Raw genomic sequence first — 16,814 nt, 5'->3', positions numbered from 1 at the left:
AAATGAGCCTCAGTGGCTTTTGTGTCTCAGCTCATTGATAGCTGAGGATCTCCAAGTCGCATTTCTTGAACACTCATCAGTTTGTGCTCAGCACTGTCCGAATAGTCAAGATCACCTCTTTTTAGTATATTACACTGGACATTAGTAAACAAGTCCTCTCATGGCCATGTTTTAAATGTTTCATTGTACTTTTATTGTACTCTACATGTACTCCCCTTTGTGTTAATGGTTTTAGGTTTGCACTATGTCTCTTCCCTGGTCACAAGCATAGTAGTTCCCCATGTACTTATCATAGAATGGTAGAGTTGGAAGGGACCTCCGGGGTCATCAGGTCCAACTCCCTGCTCAGTGCAGGATTCCCTAAATCATCCCAGACAGATATTTGTCCAGCTTTTGTTTGAACACTTCCATTGAAGGGGAACTCACCACCTCCTGTGGTAACCTGTTCCACTCATTGATCATCCTCACTGTCAGAAAGTTTTTTCTAATATCTAATTTGGGTCTCCTCCCTTTCAGTTTCATCCCATTGCTTCTAGTCTTTCCTTGTACAAATGAGAATAGGGCTGCTCCCTCTGCACTGTGACAGCCCTTCAGATATTTGTAGACCGTCTCCTCTTAGCCTTCTTTTTTGCAAGCTAAACATTTCCAGATCCTTTAACCGTTCTTCATATGAAATTATTTGCAGACCGTTCACCAGCCTGGTAACTCTTCTCTGAACTTGCTCCAGTTTGTCCAGGTTTTTTTTTTTAAATTGGGGTGCGCAGAACTAGACACAGTTTGACTAAGAGTAGAGGGGAATAATTACTTCCCGTGATCTAGACTCTATGCTTCTCTTTATACATCAGAATTGTGTTTGCCTTTTTGGCTGCTGCATCACATTGTTGACTCATGTTCAGTCTGGGATCTATTAGTATACCCAAGTCTTTTTCACATTATGTATGTGATTTTATCATTTTTCTTGCTCAGATGTAGGGCTTTGCATTTCTCCTTCTTAAATACCATTCTGTTAGTCACTGCCCACTGCTCAAGCTTTTCTAGATTTTTTTGAATCCTCTCTCTCTCTTCCCTAGTGTTAGCTATCCCTCCTAGCTTTGTGTCGTCAGCAAATTTGATCAGTTTCTTCTCAATTCCCTCCTCCAGATCATTTATAAAAATGTTCAACACCACTAGGCTCAGGACAGAACCTTATGGGCGAGTCTGATATGGGGCAGTGAATCGTGCGCCGCACTATGTGAAACCCCCGTAGATGCAAGGCATTTTCACGTGAGAACAGCTTTGTATCACTTCAGGTATGCAGGGATCCTCCGGCACGGCTGTCACAGCTGCGGCAAAGGATTGCGGAGTTCTCCCATTGCTTTCAATGGGGCTGCGATGAGAGATCACTCAGATAGATAGCACATGCCGCTATTTAAAAACATCTCATGTGTATGACTCCATTCAACAGAATGGGGTTCATATTTGTGAATCTCAAAACACACAAATCTCTTGTGATTTTTTTCAGCCATGCAAAACCGGCCTTCTGGTTTGCTACATTTTTTTCTAGGACTAAGGCTGCTTTCATATCTGCATCAGGGGTTCTGTTTTTTTGTTCCATTCGAGGGGCAGGAAAGCAGAATCACCTGACCTAATGGATCCGTCTTATGATGGAACCAAACAGCGCCGAACAGACTCCATCAACTACGTGGGGTTCATTTGGTTTCCGCTCAGCTGCCCCGCATTTTACCGAAAGTAAAATTGCTGCACGGGCACTCTTTCTTCCAATATTTTGTGGCAGATCTGCCAGGGAACCTCCAACCCGACAGATGTGAACCTGGAACTCCTATTGTACTCTATTTTTTCACAAATTATGAAAGAAAAATGTGATTGGTCTTCAAAGTTTTGGATACTGAAGCAATTTGCACATTTTACAAATTACTTGCAAATTGAATTACTCAATAAATATATTCCATATCATTGTACTAGTAATCACTGAGAAGAATAACCGATTCTGAACTGATCATTCTAATGATCTATAAATAAATGGGAAATTTGCTCTGTCACAAGGACAGCGTGATGTACTTACTCACTTAGCAATTACATTTGCATATGTGTCAATAAGATGTAATCCTGTATGTTCAGTCATGTAAGGACAAGAGTGTAACCACCATGGTTAATGGATATAAATACATCAACTGTCACTAAGGGTTTTTCTTTTCTATTCGCTTTAGAATTCCAGACTTGAAATATAAGATACATTCTTTGTAGAAATAAAAAAAAAATAAGCATGTCAGAATATAATGGGCTAATGGCTTGATTAACGTACAAATCCACTCAAATTATCATTAGCCCCTTAAGAACCACCCCTATTTTTTAATTTATTTTTTTTCTTAAACTGGGAAAAAAAAAAGAAAAATCATAATTTTTATTTATCCATTACGCTGTATGAGGGCTTGTTATTTTCGGGTTATTTACGAGTTGTATTTTTCAATGGTCCTATTCAATGTATCACATAATGTACTGGAGAACTTTTTAAACATTTCTAAGTGAAGTGAAAAGAAAAAAAAAAAAAAAAACACAATTCCACCATGTTTGGGCGGGTCTTGTTTTTACAGTGTACCCACTGTGGCAAAAAGGTAATGATAACTTATTTTATGGTTTAGTACAATTACAAGGATACTGTATACAGAAGAAAAGATCATCTGACAGGTACGCAGGGTCACAGGCAGCAGGCACCATGCAGGATTCCCACACGGTATCCATGCGTGCCCGTGTACATGAGGCCTAAATGTAACTACTCCTTATAACCCGAGACACCATATCATACACCATCCTTATCCACTGATCATGTTTTGTAAATAACAAAAAAACAAAGTTGTGTATGTACCTTTTCTTCTTGGTTACTGATGACACAGTTCAAATAGTTTCACCAGCGATGTTATGGTGCACCACTTGGTCAGTAAAAGGCTAGGGTTCCCTTTAGGACCAAGTTAGATAATAGCCAGCTCCTTCCGACTCTTTAATACCAAGCTTCCTACCTTGGAGGGTGGCTAAGGTGTCTGGGTAGGGAGGTCACTGTTGTGCTATCACCTCTGCCAGGCGATGGCTGTGTCCTCCAGGGACAGTGGAGAAGTTGGTCCTTCTATGTCTAGACCACATGGACCATATAAAATTATGTGGCCACCCGGACTGGGCCTGCAGACCTTGAGTTTGACACGTAGCTTTGAGCCTTATAAGCTAATTCTATGGACTAAAAGTAGCTAACCTGCTGAATCTGGGGGTAAGTTTTTATACTTACCTCATCTATTCTTGTCAGCGCTGTGAGTGCTGCAAGTCGTTGCTGCAGTGCATTAAGCAGAGCACCAAGCAATGCACCCATTCAAAAATTAGATTGAGTGCTACCCTAAGTAGTCCGCCCAATGGACTCAGTGGCAGCTTTCAATGTCGCTACCAGGGGGAACAATGATAAAGGCAAGTATAAAACATATATTCCCAGACTCCGTGGGTCAGTTACTTTCAGCCTGTAAACTTTGCTTATAAGTTAAAAATAGCTGATGGACTTCCTTTAACCCCTTAGTGACCAAGCCATGAAAATAAGGATTTGCACTCCAAAATGGATCCCCCTGTGTTTAGAAACATTCCTATTGTGGCCCTATACTTATGTCTGTATGCACAAACGGGGCTCAAACCAAAAAGAGCATTAAACTTCAACTTAAAAAAAAACAAAAACTTTTACATGATTGCCATTGTCCATTGGATAATAGCGATCATGTGACCGCTCACTGTGGCCCTTAATCACTACTCCAGGCTCTTGGCTACCTTTAGTAGCCAGGAGCAAGGAGATTTTAAGTTTCCCGGGCCCTCCCCAGCTTCTGCGCTTACATACGCCATTCTGACGACAGGCGCCTGCGCCAAAGCTGGGTAGAGGGCTGTGGATAAAAATCCTGTTGAGAGACATTGACGGAGGCCTTAGATAAGTAATTTCACTGCCCCTCACAGATCGGATCCATGACAGGAGGTGAATTTTTAACTTTTTTTTCACTTTTACGTGATCTCCATTATCCATTGGATAACAGTGATCACATGCCCAGGGACTGTGTACTGTGGCCCCCAACGAAGTCTCCATGCTCTTGGCTAAGTTCAGTAGCCAGGAGCAAGATTTTATTTTAACCCGGCAATCCGCGGCTTTTGCACATGCATCTGCCATTTTGGCGACGGTAAGGTCTGCAGATAAATCCGGGGGCCTTAGGTACATAATTTCATCTCTCCTCATGGATATGATCCATGACGGGAGATGAAGAAAAACTGTTTTACACTTTTTTTAAAAACTTTATATGATCGCCGAAATCCATTGGATAACGGCGATCATTTGACTGGGAGCCGCATAAAGCAGCCCCAGTGGCATCCCCCTACTCTCAGCTACTCTTGCTAGCCTGGAGCATGGAGAACCTAAATCTCCCGGGCCGCCAGGCCTTCTGCACATGCGCCCAACATTTCGGAAGGACCAGAATGCTGCGGGACATCGTGGAGGACGGAGGTCAGTAGTTTCAGCTCCCCTCATGGATCTGATCCATGAGGAGAGCTGAAACTTTAACTTTATTTCACTTTTTTCCTTACAATCGCTGTTATCCATTGGATAACGGCGATCTCGTGACCAGGGGTCGCTCACCACGCCCCCCCATAACTGCTCCATGCTCTCAGCTACTTCCAGCAGCTGACAGCAGGGAGCTGTCATGTCCACAGTCCCGTTGGCTTTAATCTCCAGGGCGAGCGTTTTTAATGGCCCTGGGGATTAACCCCTTCCCTCCATATGACGTAAGGGTACGTCCTGAAGGAGGGGTACTTCCCGCAACTGGACGTACCCTTACGTCATGTGGATAGCGCGAGATCAGAAGAAATCTTGCGCTATCCTGCAGCGGTAGCCGGCCTCCCGCTGCACCAGCAAGGGTGCATCGGAGCAGCGACCCCCGCTGTTGACCCCTTCCCTGCCGCGATCTATGTAGATTGCAGCATGGGAAGGGTTCACAGAGGGAGTGCACTCCCTCTGTGATGTTATCGGGCTCTCTCGATATAAATCGCGGAGAGCCCAGCAGGTTGCCATGGTAACAGGACGCCACCTACAGGCGTCTTGTATTACCATTGCCTATGATCACTGTAATAAGCGATAAGGCACTGCAGGAGAAAAGTCCTGCAATGCCTTATCATAGCGATCAGCAGTGGTATGATGCAAGTCCCCCAGAGGGACACAAATGTTGTAAAAAAATTAATAAATAAAAATGTACAAAAAATAAAAATGTAAAAAAACCAACCCTTTTTGGGGCTTTTTCTCATATTAGCATAATAAAAATGAAAGAAAAAAGCCCACATATTTGGTATTGTCATGTCTGTAACAACACGTACAATAAGTTGAACACGCTTGTTATCCTGCATGGCAAAAAGCGTAAAAGAAAAAAGCTAAAAAACTGAGGCAAAATGCAAATTTTTAGCATTTTGCCTAAAAAAAAACCGCAATAAAAGTGATCAAAAAATCCGTATGTACCCCAAAATGGTACCAATAAAAACTACAGCTCGTCTAGCAAAAAATAAGCCCTCACACAGCTCCGCCCATAAAAAATAAAAAAGTTATAGGACTTTGAAAGCAGCGATTTAGAAAATAAAAAGGATTTCCGCAAAAGGGGTTTTATTGCAAAAAAGTGGAGAAACCTAAAAAAAAAATAAAAAAAATTTTTGGTATCCTTGTAATCGTACCGACCCGCAGAAAACATATTGCGTCATTTATGCTGCATAATTAATGCTTTAAAAAATAAAAATAAATCTATGGCAGAATTGATGCGTTTTCTCTCCCTACGATCATAAAAGAAATACTAATACTATAAGTTTTACAACATAGTCAATGTACCTAAAAATGGCAACGATAAAAACTACAGTTCGCCACGCAAAAAACAAACCCAAAACAAAAACGGCCGTGTTGACGGAAAAATTAAAAAAGTTATGGCTTTTGAAAAAACGGAGATTAAAATCCACCAAAAATCGTTGCGTCCTTAAGCCCAAAATAGGCAATGTCCTTAAGGGGTTAAAGCCCACAAAGCCAGAACGTAAAAACACTATGGGGCAGTCACTAAGGGGTTAAATGCAAAATCTTGGCACAAACTAAGCCAACAGGTAGTATAAAGTTAGACAAAAGTGTCTAGAAGATATGTCAAATGTACTATCCAGCATGAGCCACTGATAAAGCGGACACATCTTTAGATGGCCTGCCCCATACGGTCCGTTAGACTGGATTAGCAAATGTGCTTCAATATTGTAACCAGGAACAAGTTACATTGATTGAGATACGGTGATGACTGGCAGCATTCCCCTCCCTCCAATAAGCAAGAAAAATGAATTTGAGGAATTCCAGTTAAAATGGTAGCACCCCATGGGCAGGATCCTGTCCCAAGTGTTTTTTTTTACATTTGACGACCTTCTCTAGAACAGCGTTTTCCAGAACGGCATCTAAAGATTATCCCTCCTTATTAGGGCCTGAGTTGTGATGCATAAAACAAGTGTAAATTTAGCTTATCAAATGAACAAGTTATTCCAAGCTCGCATAGTGGCTGCCGGCCAAAACCACTGGTGGAAGCGATTTTCTCATGAAATAAGAATGACAAACATGAGCAGTTGGTTGTATTATACCAAGAAGAACCAGACTGTTTGGGATACAAAGTGATTGTGTACAACTAAAGGCTACATGAGAAAAAGGAAAACTAAACATATCGCTACAATGACAAATGCATACTTACTTATACAGTCATTGTCTACCACCTACCGTGTTTCCCCAAAAATGAGACCTCCCCCAAAAATAAGTCCTACTCTTATTTTTGGCTTTTTTCTTGGAGGCTTGAAATACAAGTTGTACCCTGAAAATAATTCCTAGCAAGACTACATAAAAAGATAAAAGAATACATTACCTAGTAGGCGCGGTCCGGGTCCCTCCCGCTGATCTGCGAAGTTCCGTAGCTCCGCCGGGCTTCCTGCTCTCCTCAGCTGCCAACAGAACATCACTTCTTGGTTGCGGCATTCATAAATCCCGCCTCCAGGAAGCGATGCTTTCAGCCAATCACAGCCGTCACGTTGGTTCAGAAAACGCTGCATTGATTGGCTGAGAGCAGCGCTCACTGGCCAATCAGAACCATCGCTACCTGGAGGTAGGATTTATGAACACCGCAAGCAGGAAGTGATGTTCTGTCGGTGGCCAGGAGTGCAGGAAGCCCGGCGGAGCTACAGAACTTCGCAGACCAGTGGGAGGAACCCGGACCGCAGCTGCCAGATAAGTAATAAAAAGACACCCCCCAAAAATAAGACCCTGTGCCTCTTTTGGGGCAAAAATTATTTTCGCGGAAACACAGTAGAAGCAGTTGAAATCAAATGAAATTGTATGTGTGATAACGGCTCATACATCCCTCTATGATAGCCAAATGCCTCTATGACAAACCCTTAAAAGAAGTTGGTTGCAAATGTGTATATAGCCTTTAAGCTTGAACCTAAAGCCTGTTTGATCTTCCATAATTCAAGAAGTTTATGTCTAAGGAATGTCTAAAAATGGTATGTGGTCATTGAGAAAATGGCTAAACATGAAAAATTACTAAAAAAGAAAAAAAAAAAAAAAGTGTTAATTCAGCAATATTAGATCCCCCTCTTACCACTGTAGTGTAAAGCCGGTGTCATGCGGGCGTAAGCACATTTACACCATGTACCGTCTTTCCCCGAAAATAGGTCCTACCCCAATAGTAAGACCTATCGGATTTTCGGGGGAAGCTTGAACTATAAGGCCTCCCACGAAAATAGGACCTATCTTAGACCCCCCCCCCCCCCCCCCCCGAATCAATACTCACATGGTCCGTGGCGTCCTGATGGTGTCTGTGGCGGCGTCCCGGCGTCCGTGTATCTGCGGCGTCCTCCTCCGTCTCACAGCTGCCTTCTGCTGGCGACTGGGCTTTGAATATCCCACCTTCAGCAAAGCGATTGGCTAATTGAGCGCCGGTAGCCAATCACAGCCGGCACCTGTGAGCCAATGACAGGAAGGCTTTATTCCCACGAGCACATATTGGACGCCGTTTTCACGGCCGGCCAATATACGCTACGTTGGGAGAGGAAAATCTGGTGAACGGGCGCACAAATCAAACGTTTGTGCGCCCATTCAGATGGCCTGGTACAAATGTGCCGAGCTCACCAGGCCATCGCCCATTTCCCCTCCCTATCGCAGGCTCACGTCTTCTTCCTCCCCACTCGTTCTGTGCAATGGGAGGAGGCAGAGCTAAGCACCGGTCCGCCCCACCTCCTCCCATTGATGGCTACGCTGCTAAACTCCCTCCCACCTATGGTCGCTGCCATAGGCTCCCGTAGGAGCCCATGCAGTGGCCGACGTATTCTGGACCAAAAGATAGTTCCAGGACTATTTTTTGGACCCGACCTAAAAACGCCCGGCACTATATTGGGCTGGCCGGGCATTTTTACGTCCCAGAAATACGCCCATGTGATCTGATGCATTGGAATCCAATGCATTAGATCACAGCGCATATGCGCTCGTGGGAAAGAGCCCAAAGGCTGTGGAGAGCCACTTAATAAATAGACCTTTTAATAGGTCTACTATTTGTGCACTTACATAGTTTGTTTGTTTTGCTAAACCACTAAGGTTAGGTTTCCACTTGGCATTTGTACTGCTGTTTTACCACGTTTCTGCGGCATTATGACGGGGGCTTTGAATGAAGTGCATGATAATTGCACTTAAGCCAATTGCAAATTGTGTGCATTTTACTATCAAAGGACACGCTTTTGTAATGTGGAGTTAGCAGAGTGGCTTGCACAGGTGAATCACAGTGTTTTTGAGTGCAATTAACGTACTCACAAATACGGGCAGCTGAACTGTTGTCTTCAACCTTTAGTTCACAAAGTTCTAAATTACCTCCAAGACTGTTAAAAGTTTTGGTAAGTTTAAAAGGGTATTCTGGGGATTTAAAGTGAAAGTTATATTAGGACATTATAGTGCACAAGTGTGTTATCGCCTTATGAAGTATATACTTGTTATAACTTACAAAGCTGCAGAGGTATGGCTTTACCGGTGGCTTCTCCCCTGCATAGTTCTCAATCAACGGTTGCATCCTGGATTTTCGACTGTTTGACCGGTCAGGCGTGCCCAGTGCCTTCAAATTCTGTGACTGCGACAGTTTGCAGAGTTGTGTATGTGCGTTCCTCAGTAACTGTCAGAGGCATTGTTGGAGATTTAGGGTTTTTTTGCACTCCCCGGCGACTAATTTAAACAATGTGAAAATTTGAAGCTGGCTAGAAAGCAGCAGTTGTTTTGAGAGGGACAAGTTGTATTTTATAATGGCACCGCTTTCCATCTATAGTTGCCCGGAAACTATTTAAATTGACTTTTATTAGCTGTAACTAGGGCTCATTTTTAAAGTAGGGCTTATAGTTCATTGGATGAAAGTAGAGCTTATAAGCAACCTCAAAAATCATGCTAGGGTTTATTTTTGAAGTAGGTCTTATTTTCAGGGAACAGTATTTTACATTCATATTGTGCGTTAGTTATTTTAAAAGTGTTCTTACTATGCAAATGTAGTATTTGCATTGCCGCATTCCTAAACCTATAACATTCTGCCAGCTGTGCGAGGTTTGTTTGTTTTTTCCTCTCATAGTTTCCTGTGTGGTAAAATTTTGTGGTACACGTGACCTTTTGATCACTTTTTATTGCATTTTTTTAAAGGTAGATGAAAAAAAAAAAAAAAATGTCGGCATTGTTTTTCCAAATTCTTTTTATATCATTCACTAGGAGGGGGAAAAAAAGACATAAGATTCTTATCACTGCTGTGATTATAACTGCAGCAATACTTGTATATTTCTTTTGGTTTTGCAAGGAATCTTTAATTTGCTTTTTTTTTTTTTCTTACTTTTTTTTTATTCCTCAAGTGGACTTGCAGATGTGATTGTTTGATTGCTGGTATACTACAGTGCACTACTTGGAGTGCAGTGTAGTATGCCCATGACAGCTCTCTTAGTATACCCAGAGGCAGGTTCTAAAAGGATTGCTTTCATGGCAATCTCCGAGGTCTACACCAGGTTTTCTGTTGCCATTGTAACTCATTGGGTGCCAGGAGAAGCCCTCTTACCAATCAACTGCTTACATGATGTGGTCACTATTGACTGCTTCATTCAAGAGATTAAACACCTGAGATCGGAGGTTTCTCCACTCCTGGCCATTAGGCTGCATTCACACGAACGTATATAGGCTCGGTTTTCACGCCGAGCCGATATACGTTGTCCTCGGGTGCAGAGGGGGGAGAATGGAAGAGCCAGGGCCAGGAACTGAGGCTCCCGCCCCCTCTCCGCCCCTCTGCGCTATTTGCAATGGGGAGAGGCGGGACGGGGGCGGGGTTAATTCCTGGACTTTAGCCCTGCCCCTGTCCCGCCTCCTCTCATTGCAAATAGTGCAGAGGGGCAGAGAGGAGGCAGAGAGGGGGGTGGGAGCTCAGTTCCTGCACTTGGCTCTTCCATCCTTCCCCCCCCCCCCCTGCAGAGAAGGATCTGCCCTGCTGATGCTCTGCTCTCCGTCCCCTGTTGTCATGCTCCCCTGCGGTGCTGTAGCCTCCCGAGGACAACGTATATCGGCTCGGCGTAAAACCCGAGCCGATATACGTTCGTGTGAATGCACCCAGGGTGCGGGCAGACGAGCGTAGGCGTATTTACGTTCGTACGACCGCAACGTATAATCGCCCGAGCGATCGTTTTTCACCGATCACGACCAGAGCTAGAAAGCGTATTTTCGTTTGTTCCTACTTTGCAAATGGTCTTTTCGGCGATCGAATATGTGTTGGCGCGTATTTCGGTCGCATATGTTCCGTTTTTTTTCGAATTGCCGTTTTTACGCGCCGTAAAATCGCCCATGTGAACGAATACATTCGAAACCATTGCCTCAGATGGTCACGTATATACGTTTGGTCGCAAAAACGCGCTGTTTATGCGCTCGTCTGCCCGCACCCTCAGAGCAGGATCCCAGCTGTCAGTCAGCTCAGAGCTGGGTCTAGACTAGGTCACCATGTTTGCTTAAAAAACAAAAACAAATGTGCATGACTACCTACAAAAGTTTCACAAAAGTTTTGTAACACAAATTCCTGTTTTCTAAAGCCTTCATCATTAGGCAAGTGATTACATATTGTAGACTGTCATGTCGATTCACAGTACGCTCTGGACAAGTTGCTCAAACACGCTTTGCCATTTAAATACACCGCACCTTATGCAACTGACAAGTCTAATAAAAGTCCACAAAGAAATATTAAAACAAATTTTCACTTTATATTTACACACAGAGATTGGAAAGTATATAATCTAATAATGCAGCAAATACAGTGGTTTATGCTTCAAAACCCCAACAGAAATCATAATTTTCCCAATATTCAAGGATTTAATTGCTCAGTCATAGTTTGCTAGCGACTGTAGGTTTCAGCGTTTCGGCTATTACAATGTCCCATGCTACCATCCGTGTCACATCTCTGTTATTCTTTGCTTTCGATTAATGTGAATTGGAATATTAATGTCTAGATTGACAATTGCTGAAGAATTCGGGAGGGCCCAACTACACCAAGAACAATCTCCATAAGGTCACTTGTCAATAGGATGCATCAGGGAGTAATATGTGAACAAAACCAGTGTAGAACCAAGCAGTTTACTGAAAGATAAGGTAGATAATAGAGATGAGCGAGCATACTCGCTAAGGCAAACTACTCGAGCGAGTAGTGCCTTATTTGAGTACCTGCCCGCTCATCTCTAAAGATTCGGCTGCCGGCGCAGGTGAGTGGTGAGTTGCGGGAGTGAGCAGGGGGGAGAGAGAGATCTCCCCTCCGTTCCTCCCCGCTATCCCCTGCCACTCCTCGCCCCCTGCCGGCACCCGAATCTTTAGAGACGAGCGGGCAGGTACTCAAATAAGGCACTACTCGCTCGAGTAGTTTGCCTTAGCGAGTATGCTCGCTCATCTCTAGTAGGTAACTTAGAGGTCTTGAGCCATGGCTATAGCCTAAAGGATCTTAGATGGTCTTGAGCCGTGGCTATAGCCTAATGGATCTTAGATGGGTCTTGAGCCGTGGCTATAGCCTAATGGATCTTAGATGGTCTTGAGCCATGGCTATAGCCTAATGGATCTTAGATGGTCTTGAGCCGTGGCTATAGCCTAATGGATCTTAGATGGTCTTGAGCCGTGGCTATAGCCTAATGGATCTTAGATGGTCTTGAGCCATGGCTATAGCCTAATGGATCTTAGATGGTCTTGAGCCGTGGCTATAGCCTAATGGATCTTAGATGGTCTTGAGCCATGGCTATAGCCTAATGGATCTTAGATGGTCCTGCATGAATAAAATGTTCTATTTATAAAGCCATTTTAATGGCATCCAGTTTGATTAAATGATTCTGCATGATATTATTACTACAGTGTATGGAGCAGAGCATGCTGATACTGATATGTTGGTCCATTTTAATGGCACCACAATATACAAAATACATGACTTAAGCTTAAGTATTAACATGGCTTACTGGGAGTTTTTAAAAATGCATAGAAGTGGAGTGACTCACAACTGAACCGAAAAAATATTGACATGCTTCTTTTTTTATTTTAAATTACACATGTGGGGTCTTTTATATCCAAGACTGATGTTTCACATGCCAGTCTTCAATAAGTGTCAACAGAGTACAATGTGCCAAATTATTATAAACGCTATCTTTTCTCCTTAGGGAGAGCACCTAGACGGTTAGTGAGGAGACTCAAAAGGCCATTCATGCTTCTCTGGGTAATATGCAAATAAGGGAGATGGAATAATACCTCCACAGTGCCACCTATTGGAAGGCAGCAATCCTTCAAGGCCTCTCTCTAGCAAAACCAGACTCCTACTGTACACTGATGAAGGGCAAATACCCCGAAACAGCTGCCTGTACACGGCGTCTGGCTTTGCTTTTAATTCCCAGTTATTGTTACAAGGCTTGTATGAAGAGTCTAACTTTGGCTTGAAGGAATGCTGCCTTCCAATAGGTGGCGCTGTGGAGGTATTATTCCATCTCCCTTATTTGCAAGTTATTATAAGAAGCACAAGCCACTTATTAACATTTGGCACATCCTGTTTTGCCATGAATCTTTTTTTTAAATTCTACAGCTGAAAACCCCTTGAAGAAGGTTATTCTATCATTTACACCAGCTTCTGGCGTAAACTAGGATTCATTTGATAGGCCGTGACTGGCTTCGCACACTTTTCCAATTTGCACTTCAGAAATGCACTTCAGAATTTGCAACACATTTATAACCTCTCCCCATTGCACTTTCTTCTGTCTGATGCCCACTTTAAAACTTTGGATAAAGACTTCTAGAAGTAATGTAAGGGGGGTTCATATGGGGCGATTATCGCGACTTTCTATGAAGAATTCAATTTATCCCCGTTTACAGTGCGGAATTCATCTTTTCTCAATGAGGGGGCTCCGCACAGGAATACCAGCCCGCTTCCGCTGCAAATCAGCCCCCATGGTGACCCAGCCTTAAGAAGCACAGACACTTGCCATTTTCAGTCCTACTAGAGTGAGTTACTATAGCATAGTCTACACGTGTCCTCATCATCTCAATCCATAGTGCAAAGTCCCCATTTCCTGCCATTTTAATTACATATTTTAAGCATAATTACTTTCCTAATTGAGTCCCAAAATCAATCAATGCTTTCACCAATGATGTCATATTTCAACAGTACTGACCGCTGTTTATATAAAAATGGGGATAAACTTACCCTACATAACATATGTTACTTCTGCCCTGCTCAGGTCATACTAAGTCCAACGTGTCAGTGTCTTATTCTCTAACATACACTTCCTTGCATCCAGTAAGATGCCTTTTTTCACAGTGAGTAGCATCAAACATTTTCCTATATCTTCAGCTTTAAGCTACAAAATCTATTCCTAATTTTACGCAGGCTTGTTCATTACCTGAGTCTATTATGGCACTGAGGTTGCAGTGAATTGGTTTTGGAACGGAATGGTTCAGCCATTTCTTTTGTGATTAACTACCTGAGAAATACATAGCCAATTACTTCTTGAGTTGGTTAGGTGTTCGAGTTGTCGCGTTTGGTAACGGCACAAATAATTGTTATCTTGAGGTAGAAAATGTTAAAGTATACATTAAATCAAGAAGCACATGGAAGCGATGACACAGTTCTCACGTATGACAAAGACTTGTGTTTAAGATATATATAGAATAAAGTGCCAAGATGCCAATAATGTACAATAGTGGAATTAAACCTTTCCCTGTGTCAAGCTAGAAAGCAATTCAATACCTGCACTTCAATTTTGCAATGCACCACTCGTCTCTGCAAGGATCTAGATCTTAAGAGCTCTCATCTCATCTACGCTCTCTCTCCCCTGGATGGCAATCACCAATGTGCTGCTTACTTAGAGTAGTGACTGTATAAAGTACGTTAGAGAGGAGATACAAATGCAGTGATAGAAACTTATGTCTCTGTAGTGTAATTGCTGTATGCCATGGACGAGAGGGAGGTCAAGTGGCTGCTCCACTGTCTTCCTGAACTTCCGGCACTTGATTCTTCTTCATGTTGTCTATGTTTGACAACAAGTTGTTTGGCTTCTTCTTCGTCAAGGAAAGGGCTTTCGCCATAGGTCTCCTTCAACCAATTTCGGAGCTGAAAAAAAAAAAGTTAAAAAAAAACCCAATTAAGACAAAAAGCTCGAACATTACCCTAATTGTGTCTTTTTAATAATGAAGGACAAAGATCAACTATTAAAAATTGAATATTTTTTTTCTATATTTCACAAATAACGAACATACTGTCTTATTAAATGTCATCTACATTTAAGGCTGGGGTCAAACTGCAAACTTTTTGATGAAGTTTTTGCATGGGAGTGGATCCTAAAGCGTAAAGTAAAATTGAAAGCAGAGATATCAATAAGAGCCTTGTAGGCCAATGTGCTGTGCACAATCCTAGTCTCGGACATCACTATTAGCAGGATACACAATTCTGTAGATAGCATCCACAATCTATTGGGAACCTCTGCTTTGCAGAAGTGTGGAACAAGTTAAAGGATAGGTGATAAAAGTCTGATCAGTGGGGGTCTCGCTGCTGAGGCCCCCACTATTCCAGAGAAGAGGGGTCCTGTGTCCCTTTTTCCTTCTCACTGCCATCTCAATGCACCCTTCACAGTGAGAAGGAGATTGAATGAAACAGCGGTTGGGCATGCATGGTGCCACTCCATGCATTTCAAGCACTCGGCTATCTCTGGTAGTCCCACCGAAGACAAAATCGGCAACATCGCACATGCTCGATGACAACTCCATTCGATCTCCTCCTCACTGTAGGGTTGTAGGGAGCCTGTAGTGAGGAGGAGAGGGGAACACAGGATCCCCATTTTCAGTATTGCTGGTAGTCCCAGTCGTGAGACCCCTACCCATCTGGCTTTTATCACCTATTCTATGGATAGGTGCTAAAAGCCGATTTTGGTTTTCACCTGCAGTTTTCTTGGAGATCTAGCTTGTTCATATTCATATATTCACTAACGGTTTTGCAAAAATCTAGTTGTCACTTGCATAAATGGAGGATTCACCATGTAAGTTATAGTACTCAGGTGGATGGCTGAGAGCTACTATGTGCAGGGAATAGAGCATTTACTTAGTTTCCCCAATATACATCTATTAACAGAATCATTCTAATAAAAGAGCAAGCTTCTTAGCAGGGGACGGCTTGGAATCTCCGGAATGGTGCCTTTTAGACAATTCATTATCTCTAGCCAAACTTGAATTCTCCATTTTCATTTGAAGGCAGGGTTCAAATCAAAAGCCTTAGAGGGGGTTGCAAAAAAATAGATACATAACAGATGTGCTGGCAACCGGATGGACCCTCCAATGATGGGCAAGCTAGATGTGTGTGGACCAAAAAAAAAAAAACTGGTATCGTGGCCTCACTCTCCCACAAAGTTTTAAGACGGTAGGACATAATAACAAACGTCTCTTTTTATTAAATAAATTTAAAAACTGCATAAGATACGGATTTCGGGGTGAACCCCATCATCAGTCAGCTGGGTAGGAACTGGAGAGAAATGACCATTTCCTACTTGTCATGGAGTTCCCAGCCCTGGTTCTCTCCGCTACTGATACCACCAGCACTTTTGGGTTCATATTTCTCCAGTCCCAAGAGTGATATCCTACCCAGCTGACTGATGAAGGGGTTCACCCCAAAATGTGTATCTTATGCATCTTTTAGATGTATTTAATAAAAAGAGAAGTTGGCTATTACATCCTACCATCTAACAATCCTTATTGGAAAGTGGTGTCACAATACCAGTTTTTTGGTCCTCACACTACATTAAGGCCCTTTTACATGCAATGATTATCGCTCAAAACTTGCCAGACTAGACAGACCGGAATCTGCCTCAGAAAATATTACATGCCAACTAATACAAGGTACAGATGCAGCAAAATGGACTTTGCCAATACTATTCCACTAATATCTACTTCAGAGTACATACTAAGACTAGGTTGTAAGGAGGTAGAATTAAAAATATTTCATTAGCACAAATGGATAAAGGCAATACAATTTAGGAATTGAAACTTCAAAATGTCCTCAGTATAAAAACCTGTACAAGTCCCTAGAAAATATAAAAGAAAAATCAATGGTTAATATGCATTATACCAAATGTAAACTCATTTTACATATACTATATAAACCATAATGGGGAGTCTAATGTACAACTTGTACCCAAGACAACAAAGAAGCCCTTATCAAATTCATTTATTTCCAATGAATTTTCGCCCACTGATG

At 42.5% G+C, this 16,814-nt stretch overlaps 1 pseudogene; it reads right to left on the bottom strand.

Annotated features, from left to right (window-relative positions):
• Positions 1-13,505: 13,505 nt before the first annotated feature.
• On the bottom strand, positions 13,506-14,689 carry LOC136601141 (dual specificity protein phosphatase 22 pseudogene; annotated as a pseudogene).
• Between the last annotated feature and the right edge of the window lie 2,125 nt (positions 14,690-16,814).

Source organism: Eleutherodactylus coqui, unplaced genomic scaffold, assembly GCF_035609145.1.
Source record: "Eleutherodactylus coqui strain aEleCoq1 unplaced genomic scaffold, aEleCoq1.hap1 HAP1_SCAFFOLD_940, whole genome shotgun sequence".
NCBI lineage: Eukaryota > Metazoa > Chordata > Amphibia > Anura > Eleutherodactylidae > Eleutherodactylus > Eleutherodactylus coqui.
Note: the sequence above shows the minus strand (reverse complement) of the source record. Positions and strands in the feature narration are given on the sequence as shown.